This window comes from Cnephaeus nilssonii (genome assembly GCF_951640355.1).
Source record: "Cnephaeus nilssonii genome assembly, chromosome: 9".
NCBI classification, from domain to species: domain Eukaryota; kingdom Metazoa; phylum Chordata; class Mammalia; order Chiroptera; family Vespertilionidae; genus Cnephaeus; species Cnephaeus nilssonii.
Genome location: NC_137080.1, coordinates 15,317,441 through 15,327,340, shown reverse-complemented (window position 1 = coordinate 15,327,340; position 9,900 = coordinate 15,317,441). Strand labels below are relative to the sequence as shown.

Below are 9,900 nucleotides of genomic sequence, written 5' to 3'. Positions count from 1 at the left end.
CACTGTGTGTGTGCATTATATCAGCAGTTCTACCTGCCCCGTTATTCCAAGATTAAGTATGATTTTATGTTGTTTACTTAAATAGTAACTACATAGTCACAACCTTGCATAATAATTTATGATTGAGGATTTACAAACAACAGTTACCTTCTTATTCTTTGCAACTTGTTCTGAGGGCTTAACTAAGTAACTCTAAGCATTTCTGATTTATAATGGAGAAAATGAAATGGGCAGGTGATATTATTTATTTGTAATGGATATTGACTGAGCTGGGAATGAAGCCAGGACTCTGGAGTGTTGTTCATTCTCTAGTCCCGTGTCTTGGTTATAGAATCTAATGATTAATTCTTTTAATTGAGTTGCAATAACATAGCAAATTATCTGACGTTCTATCAAATGGAACCACATACCTACAGTCCTATAATCAATGAGGTCAACAGTAGCATCATCTCTAACATACTTTATACTGAGGGCTTTCTAAATCTAAACTAAATCTATTAAACTGAAACACTAAATGACAATTGTCCCCAGAATCTCCTACAAGGCTTTATCATCGCTTACCAGGGATGTATAAGAAGCCATTTAGGCCTCAATTTCTTAGCAAGTTTTTCTGCCCTCTTTCTTCTCTTGACAAAAACCTTCTTATCATTTATGAACTTGAAAGATAATCTTGTCACTGCTATAAATCTATGCCATAAAATGTTGAATTGTCAAAGCAGACTTAAATGAATAAAACAATTTTACCCAACACCAAACTCTTCTAATAGTTGATAAATTATGTAAGCAAGCCACAAGCTCCATGTGGAGAGACTGAGTTGCACACTTCTTGTTCTTTCCTTCTATCAGGCTGTTGCTCTGTCCCACCTCAGTCTAGCACACTTAGGCAGCACTTCACATCCAGACTGATAACATAGTCTGCTTTTCCCAATGCCCTGTTGTTGCAGCTGCCCTCTCACACTCTCATTGTGTTCAGGAGATTCTGATTGCATTTCATGGTGATTGGCTACTTTTCTATGAAGTGGCACATATAAATTCCCTAGAGAAAGCAACTCTTTCATTGTTATAGGCCCTTTGCATCTATTTCCTTCTTCTTTTGTTAGTTCTTTAGTGTGGATATTTCTCTCTTTTCCGCGTCCAGCACGGCTAGAGAGCAGTCAGGTTCCTGAGTGCTGGGGATTGAGAAAATGAAAGAAAGAGACAGACACAGAGATGGAAGAAAAAAGCTGGGGCTGGGTAGGACCACTGTCCTCTGACAGGGACAGGGACCCCAAGCCAATACAGTGTGTTTATTTTATACAGCAAAAAACAGGAAGTTTTACTAAAAGTCAAGACAAAGGAGATTATGTGCATTCTTGGGTGGGCCCAAGTCATATTCATTCCTGGTGCTTGGCTGGATTTAAATAACAAAACCCACCCCCTTAGCACCTGGGCTGAAGGTCAAGCTGACAACACTCCTGCCTCTGGCAAAGCGTGTTTCCAGGACGTGGCTTTGCCAACGCCACTGGATTCAGCTGACAATAATTAAAGAAATGCCCATGTGCCTTCCCAGGCGCTGTCTACACTTTAGTATTCCTAATTCCTGAATTTTTGGATCTTGTCTGTATGCATGTCAGGGAATAGAAATCACTCAATATTTTTAAGCAGATAGGAATTCAATACCAGAATTAAAGTGCTTACAAATTGTGCTGGAGAGGTCAGAGGTCAAGAAATGCTACTGCCATTCACAGCTGCCATTCACCCACCTGCATTTCATTGGTGTAGACAGACAGGCTGACTCTAATATATAGAGCATCTGCTGCATCCTGCTTATTGGCTGCTCCGCTAAATAACCAAAAAGACCCTCACCTCTTCCATGTCCAAATTTTCATTGAGATGAATGTGTGAATCTCAACGGCACAAGCTAATCTCATGCAGAAAACTAGTTGCAAGGACATGTGGGATATGTAGTCATTACCACACAGCCCCTGTGATACAGGGGGCAGGAGCATAAAATCAGAAAAAAAGTGGGACACTTCATTGAGTACAAGCTGACAATACCTAACACATTTATTTATCACACTTTCACATTTTCAGAAGCTTATCTTATAACTTCAGTCCTGAGTCCACACCTGACATGACACATCCTTTCTCCCTCCTCTCAGCATTCCTCTGTCATATCTTTTCAGCAATTCACATACTCGAAGAAGCAGCAGTTAGCCATTCATAATTTTTTAAATTAATGATAATAGATTAATTGTCTTACTTCTGGTGTAACATTTGTAGTATCACAGAGCCTTCTGTAATCATTAATTTAATTTTAATAATATTCTATTGGGAATTTCAGGTCCCATGTCCAGCCGACATGGGAAATGTATTATTAGTAAAAATTTGAAGCCTCTCACTTTATGTCATCTATAAAACTTCCTGTTTACCCCTGTCCCAACAGCTAGCCCCAAACCATGATAGTGTAATATAACCAATTTCTTATTTTGTGACCATGAAATTAATAATAATGCACAAAATAAAAGGACTTAATTCTTCCAATATTTCTAGAAGACTAGAATGGTTTGTTATTTATAATAGTGATAAAATAAAACTATGAACTTCAAAAGTGACCAAAAATGTGTAAAAATAGTTTGGAATTAATCTCCAAAAACCGTTTGTCTTGGTCCCTTCTATGTTTTGGTCAATAGGAGCAATCTCAGAATCGTATCCCTTCAAAACCTTCCTTTCCTCCTTCCTTTCTTTCCTCCCTCCTTTCTAATACTTTAGAAAATGATTTAAAGTTTCATATTTGGAACTTCCTACTTATATGATAAGGATGAAATATACCATGGAATAAAAAATATTTGAAAATGTCTCCAATATTGTATATCTCATGAAAATTATATTCTCAACTTTCTTATCATTTATCCCCTTGTCCATTCTTTTATCTTTCTTCTCCTGACTCTCTTCACTTGTTTCACTGTAAAGAGTAAAATATTCGCTATTTTTCTTCAACTAGTATTTTATTATTTAAAGAGCATTTTTCATTGCTCAAATAGTCTATTTTTTTCCAGTGAATTAAGCACTGCTACAAAGCTGATATTTTTGATAAGTGTAGGGTTTTTACTGTAATTGTACAGCACACCAGGATAGGAACATTATTGAAAGCGAAATGTTCAACATATTGTGACAGGACAAAAGAAGAGACCAAAAAAGAATATAATGTTGTGGGGTTTTTCTTTTTTTTTTTTTCTTCTTTTTTTTTGCCTTTGGGCAATGAAAATTTGGTGTTACTGAGGATGCTGCTTTTTTACTGAGATACACTATTGACTATTTCTTAACAAATTCTTCTTGCTAATTATTATCAGGCAGCGTAAACTACAGAGGATGTGAAGTGAAAAGTTTTAATCAGCCACCAAAAACAAATCAAAAAGTCCCCAGATTTGTTCAGAAAGTGTCAGAAAGATGAGTACTTGTTTGCTTTACTAAATATCTGAAATATGAGTAATGTTTAGATGCAAATTTGAACTCCATGCATCTATTATGAACTAGTGGAAAACTACGCTACATACTAAACTACAAATTATACACTAACATGCTGGGATAGTGTATTTTTTTGTGTAATTTTCTCTAAAAACAAAACCCACAAATGACATCATTTTAATTATAGCACTTTAAAATGTTCAAGGACATTTTAATATTTTGTTAAGTGGTAAGGTCTAAGTTATTTGTGTGAGACAGGAGCCCCTGTAGCATTTTTATAAACTGAGAATAAAAAAGGGACTGGTGAACACAGGACGTCATTCCAAATGTCTTAAAAGCAACCCCATCTTAATCATGCCCACGCCTAGTGCTGCACACAAAGCAAAGTGTCCCTCAACTATTGTGTATTAAATGAAAAGCAGGTGCTACAATAGCATATGAAATAAAATGCTCATTATAAGTAGATTACAGCTTATCATTGGAAACGATTTGGATAAAGATTCAATATTTATTTACTCTTACTTTGTGCCCTGCACTAATCTTCTTTGCATGCATTATTTTATTTACTTCTTTCAGCGATCTGAGCATGCAGTGGGAGGAGGGGATAAAGAGAGTTCATTCCACAGCAATGTTATGGCATTAAGATGCAAATTAAAAAGAAACCATCAGAAGCATATCACTGAAGTGATCGTTGTTATCACACCAGAACTTGTCTCATTTATCAGGAAGCAGAGGATTCTGTCTGAGGAGATGCTGTGCCTTCGGAGGCATGGCCATGTCAAGCATACACTGCGTGTGCCATTGACGTGCAAGCTGTGGCTGCTCCCAGAACCCTCGGAAGTCCTTGTTGCCGGGGTCCAGCAGTCAAGCATAGGAGTCACCTTAGAGGTAGGGGAAATCGACCCTCAGGAGGAGATAGGCTGCTCTGACGATTGGAGTCAGAAAGAGGAATCCACTTGGACATCTGTGGGTGCTCCCTTACCTCTGTCACTGTGAAGGGCCATGTGCAGCAACTAAGAAGCATATATGTAAAAAAAAAAAAAAAAGAAGCATGTAAGTGTCAAGAAGTCACTGCCCTCAGAAATGAAGGTTAAAATCACACCACCGTGGAACACCAGACCCTGTCAAGGTGCTAGCAGAAGAGGGACTCTGAAACAAACCGTGGAGGAGGGAGAATGTGGAACAATGGCAGCTCCCAGATCAACTGCAGAGAGTGGGGCTAGCTGTAGTTCTCACAGACCTCCCTGCTCGACATTTGAATTCTTGACAGTATCAGCATTTCCCTCCGGAAGAGAAGCCTGTGGGAACAAGGAGAACTTTCCTTTGCATAAGTGTGTGGAGAGGCAGAGGGCGGACTGCCGGTCATGAGGATGCCCCTCTCAGGGTGAGAGCAGAGTTCACGGAGAGCCCAGCTGCTGTCTTCTGACATCCATTGGCACCTTTTAATGGAGGTCACACTTCCCACAAGCTGGTCTTGCCAATGGGTGAGGGTGGCAAGGATTCAGAGGCAGGCCTGTTCCTGGGTTCGAATCCCCTGTCAGCAATTTTGGCTCCCCAACAGCCTTGCCAAACTTCCCTTTGAACTTCAGTCAATGATGTGTCCACCCAGCATTGCTTCCTTTCTGTCCTCCCTCCTTCACTCAGAGTCAGATTTGAATGGTGGTTGATGGCTCTCCCAGTCTCCCTTGCGTCTCTCCCCATTTCTCTCCCAGCTTGCTTCTCACAGGGCCCGGGCTAGCTAACACCCATACTGACTGGGGGAAACCTGCCCCCCTTTTCACTGAGCATCTTTTGCTCGAGTTTCATAATGAGCTGACAGCACAACAATCTTATCTGAGAAGGCTGACAAGCCTCCTATCTCCCAGAAATTAATCAAATTTTCAGGCCTGTAGAAGAGACCTTTCTAGTTTTCGCTGCTCCTGCAGATAATTATCTTAAATTTTTGCTCATTTCTTTGTTCAGTTCAATGTGATGCTTGGAGGAAGAAGTAGGTAACAGCATTTGGGGAGAGAAAAGAGGTAATAGCCTTATTAAATTGAACACACCTCTTTTAAATCTTTAACATTCGTTTCAGCAAAGTTAAACTTTGCTCAGTTTTAATGGTCTCTTTTCCTACCTTACCATAGACATTTTTTACACATAGTTTTCATATGTTTCCTTTTATTTCTATTACCGAATCTATGCTTATCAATCTCAGCACTATTCCTCCCTCAATTTGGATTCTTCTCCTTTCAAAGGCTTTCATTGTCTGTTCACTCTTTATATCAGTCATTCATTTTAATCACATTTACTGAAAATCAACTGTGTACCAGGCAAGGAATGGAGATGAAGAAATGAATATAATGTAGATTTATCCTCAGGAAACTAACGTTGTACTAAATACAAAACAGTCTAGAGCTTTTCAGTAGCTAGGAGCTACTTAAGCAGAGTAATTCTGCCTCCTTTTCAGCATAACCTTGTTTCTGCCTTTGATGTGAGTTACCCAGATCATGTGACCTTTCAGGGAAGGATGTGCAACCACAAAAAAAGTATAGAAAGTTAACAATTTTGTGCATTAATGGATGAAAAATAAAGGAAATTTTATGTAACTACCACACAAAGGATGCTATAGAAAGCACATTTTCCCAATCAGAACTTTTTTCCCCCAGTAATCATGGAAAACTGCTTATTGCTAGCACTTACTACCAGTTGATATGATTCTTTAAGGAAAGAGTGTAATTTTGAGCAATATTCAATTGGAAGCTTATCATAAAGCATGATTATTTGCCTTAATGCTTTATATACAGTAAAAAATATACACTGAGTGGCCAGGTTATTATGATCTCTGAACGCATAATAATCTGGTCACTCAGTATATATATATTAGAGGCCCAGTGCATGAATTCGGGCATGGGTGGGGTCCGGCCAGCCTACCCAGGTGGAGAGGACATGGGCGGTTGGCCGGCCTGCCTGCTGGTCGAACTCCTGGTTGAGGGGACAATTTGCATATTAGCCTTTTATTATATAGGATATACACTGAGTGGCCAGATTATTATGTGTTCAGAGATCATAATAATCTGGCCACTCAGTGTATATTAATAAGTTAAGAATCTGTTCAAGTGTTTATGAGATGCTAGGTTTAGAAGACCTTGCATGCAAAACTGACAAAGGCAGCCCTGGTGCAGTTCCATCCTGTGAGTCTGTTCTGAGGAACAGGAGGCCTTTATCTCCATCTGCCTTCTCTCTCACCTAAGTGAGTGCTACCACCCCATGGAAGATTTGGAGGGCATGGACCTGAGCCCTCTGAACCCCAGAACTATCTTTTCAGTTGTGAACTAAAGGCTGACAAAGGTTATCACTTTTAAGGTGGACGGTGATGAAAATGAGCAATCATTATCTGTATGAATGGTCAGTTTAGGGGCTGGTGCAAAGGCTGAGTTGCCCATTGTTGAAGCACAGGCAATGCATTATGAAGGCAGTCCAATTAAAGTAGCACTGGCATCTTGAAAATGTCTGTACAGTCAATGCTTTGCCTTGGTAGCTTTGCAATAACACCACCTAAGATCTTACAGTTGAAGTGTGGTTCATGGCCTGTGCACATTAGTGGACAGCACTTAGTAGCTGTGGTGGGAGATGCAGAGTCAGAAGATGAAGAGGATGTGAAACTCCTTAGTATGTCTGGAAATCTTTCTTTCCTGGAGGTGGTAGCAAGTTTCCACAGGAAAAAAACAAAACACTTGTTGCTGCTGAAGATGATGAGGACTATGATGATGATGATGATGATGATGATGATGAAGATGCTGATGCTGATCTGATGCTGATGATTTTAAGGATGACGAAGTGGGAAAAAAGCTCCAGTAAAGAAATCCATATGAGATACTCCAGCCAAAAATGCTGAAATCAAACCAGTATGGAAAAGACTCAAAACCATAACACCCAAATCAAAAGGTTAAGAATCCTTAAAACAAACAAAAAACAAACAAACAAACAAAAAACAGGAAAAAAAATACCTAAACCACCAAAGGACCTAATTCTGTAGAAAATATTAAAACAAAAATGCAAGAAAGTATAGAAAAGCACATTCAACAAGCCTGAGCACTACTGGTAAATTAAGCCCAAAGACAGAGAAAAAGAGAGATAAGTAAAGCTCATACTGAGTATCACCCACAGTCCAGACTGAAGTCTTCTATTTTAATCTCAGTCCCCTTTCCTGATTCGCCATTCACCCATGCCCCCTTCCAGACTAGGAGAAATCTCATTCTTAATCTCCTCTAGCACTTTTGACTGCTGTGATTAAGTGAACTTTTCTTTCTACTTGTTCATTTGCCTCACCTCTTTAACCATGTTTCAAACACCTTTGTATCTCCCTAGCTGCTCAATAAATATTTGAATGGATTAGAAAATGACAAACGCATACTCTCAGGAACAAAATCTATGGAAAACAAAAGAAAAGAAACCCACAACAGTAGCTTCTGTCCATGATTGTTCCTGAGAACTTCTCCTGTCTTTGCATTCTAGTTTAAATTTACTACCTTCAAACTCGGATGTTATCTTAGAATTTGATTTTCACACTCATCTTATAGATACAACAACCTTTCTTGGCCAATCTGGTATCTGACTTCAGTTTATTGGTAATAACTTATTGAGCTATATTTTATTAGAGTTCTTCTTGGTTTTCAATTTTGACCGGGCCAGTCCTTTTATTTTCTTCTTCAAAATTAAAAAATGTCAAACATGCAATAACATTCTACCACTGAGATTGATAGTTAACCATACTGAATTTACCACATACATGTATGGCTATACATCCAAAATTTGTTATTTTTGATGCATTTCAAATTAGTTGCAGACATGGCACTTCAGTGTGCATATCATTAACTAGAGTTCAGTAATTCTCTATTGTTCTATTTGATTTTTAGGGGTACAAAGGGTACAATTTATAAACAAGGAAATGCTTAGATCATGAATATTCTATTCCAGGAAATTTTTGGAAAAAAAAATGCTTTGACTTGTGTAACTCAAACCCTGTGGACATATTTCTTACATTGTTAGAATTTCTAGTAGCTAGCAGCTCATAGCTCACAGACACATTGACATATGAATAAATTTAGCTGGAGCAAGAAAATCCTTATTGGAAGATAAACTTGTTTTAAAATCAGAGTCATCTTACAAGTAAGCCTCACTAAATATTACTATGTAATATTGTCATTTATTACATAGTAATAATGGCAGTTAGCCCCTGTTACCTAGACTATAAGCTCAACACTGACAGAAAAAAAATGTCACTTGTCTTTCATTCCTAACACTTAAGAAGAAAGAAATATACTTTTATGCTTTACAGAATAAATAGAAGTTAAAAATCTGTTCAAGTGTTTATGAGATGCCAGGTTTAGAAGACCTTTCATGCAAAACTGACAAAGGCAGCCCTGGTGCAGTTCCATCCTGTGAGTCTGTTCTGAGGAACAGGAGTCCTTTATCTCCATCCGCCTTCTCTCTCACCTAAGTGAGTGCTACCACCCCATGGAAGATTTGGAGGGCATGGACCTGAGCCCTCTGAACCCCAGAACTATCTTTTCAGTTGTGAACTAAAGGCTGACAAAGGTTATCACTTTTAAGGTGGACGGTGATGAAAATGAGCAATCATTATCTTTATGAATGGTCAGTTTAGGGGCTGGTGCAAAGGCTGAGTTGCCCATTGTTGAAGCAGAGGCAATGAATTATGAAGGCAGTCCAAGTAAAGTAGCACTGGCATCTTGAAAATGTCTGTACAGTCAATGCTTTGCCTTGGTAGCTTTGCAATAACTGAGATCTTACAGTTGAAGTGTGGTTCATGGCCTGTGCACATTAGTGGACAGCACTTAGCAGCTGTGGTGGGAGATGCAGAGTCAGAAGATGAAGAGGATGTGAAACTCCTTGGTATGTCTGGAAATCATTCTTTCCTGGAAGTGGTAGCAAGTTTCCACAGAAAAAAATAAAACTTGTTGCTGCTGAAGATGATGAGGACTATGATGATGATGATGATGATGATGATGAAGAAGATGCTGATGCTGATCTGATGCTGATGATTTTAAGGATGAGGAAGTGGGAAAAAAGCTCCAGTAAAGAAATCCATATGAGATACTCCAGCCAATGTGTCCAAACTGATAATGCATACATGTATCCTTTTCTTTTCAAGTGGATTAGTCGCTGAGATTGGATAGCAAGAGTTTGGACTACAATGTATATACATATATGTGTGTGTGTTTTAAAATCTGTATGCTCCTTAATTCCTAGATAAGTATTCTGCCCATCCAAATACTTAATTGTTTGACCTCTAACATAGATCAGAGAATCAAAGTCTCATCCCGATCAGGATATCCGTAAAATGCTGACTCAGCATGGTTTGCTAGCCTAGTAACTACAGGTGAGAGAATCTTACTGTGAGGGATTGACTCTCTATTCTCCTATTGCAAGACAGCAGGGCTGCTGCAGGTT

The 9,900-nt window shown here is 38.8% G+C and overlaps 2 pseudogenes across 2 annotated transcripts; both read left to right on the top strand.

Annotated features, from left to right (window-relative positions):
- Positions 1-6,696: 6,696 nt before the first annotated feature.
- Positions 6,697-7,521, top strand: LOC307104793 (nucleophosmin-like; annotated as a pseudogene). Its single transcript has 2 exons — positions 6,697-7,283; positions 7,381-7,521. The product of its transcript is annotated as a nucleophosmin-like (transcript).
- A 1,425-nt stretch (positions 7,522-8,946) lies between these two features.
- LOC307105522 (nucleophosmin-like) lies at positions 8,947-9,542 on the top strand (annotated as a pseudogene). Its single transcript has one exon. The product of its transcript is annotated as a nucleophosmin-like (transcript).
- Positions 9,543-9,900: the final 358 nt, after the last annotated feature.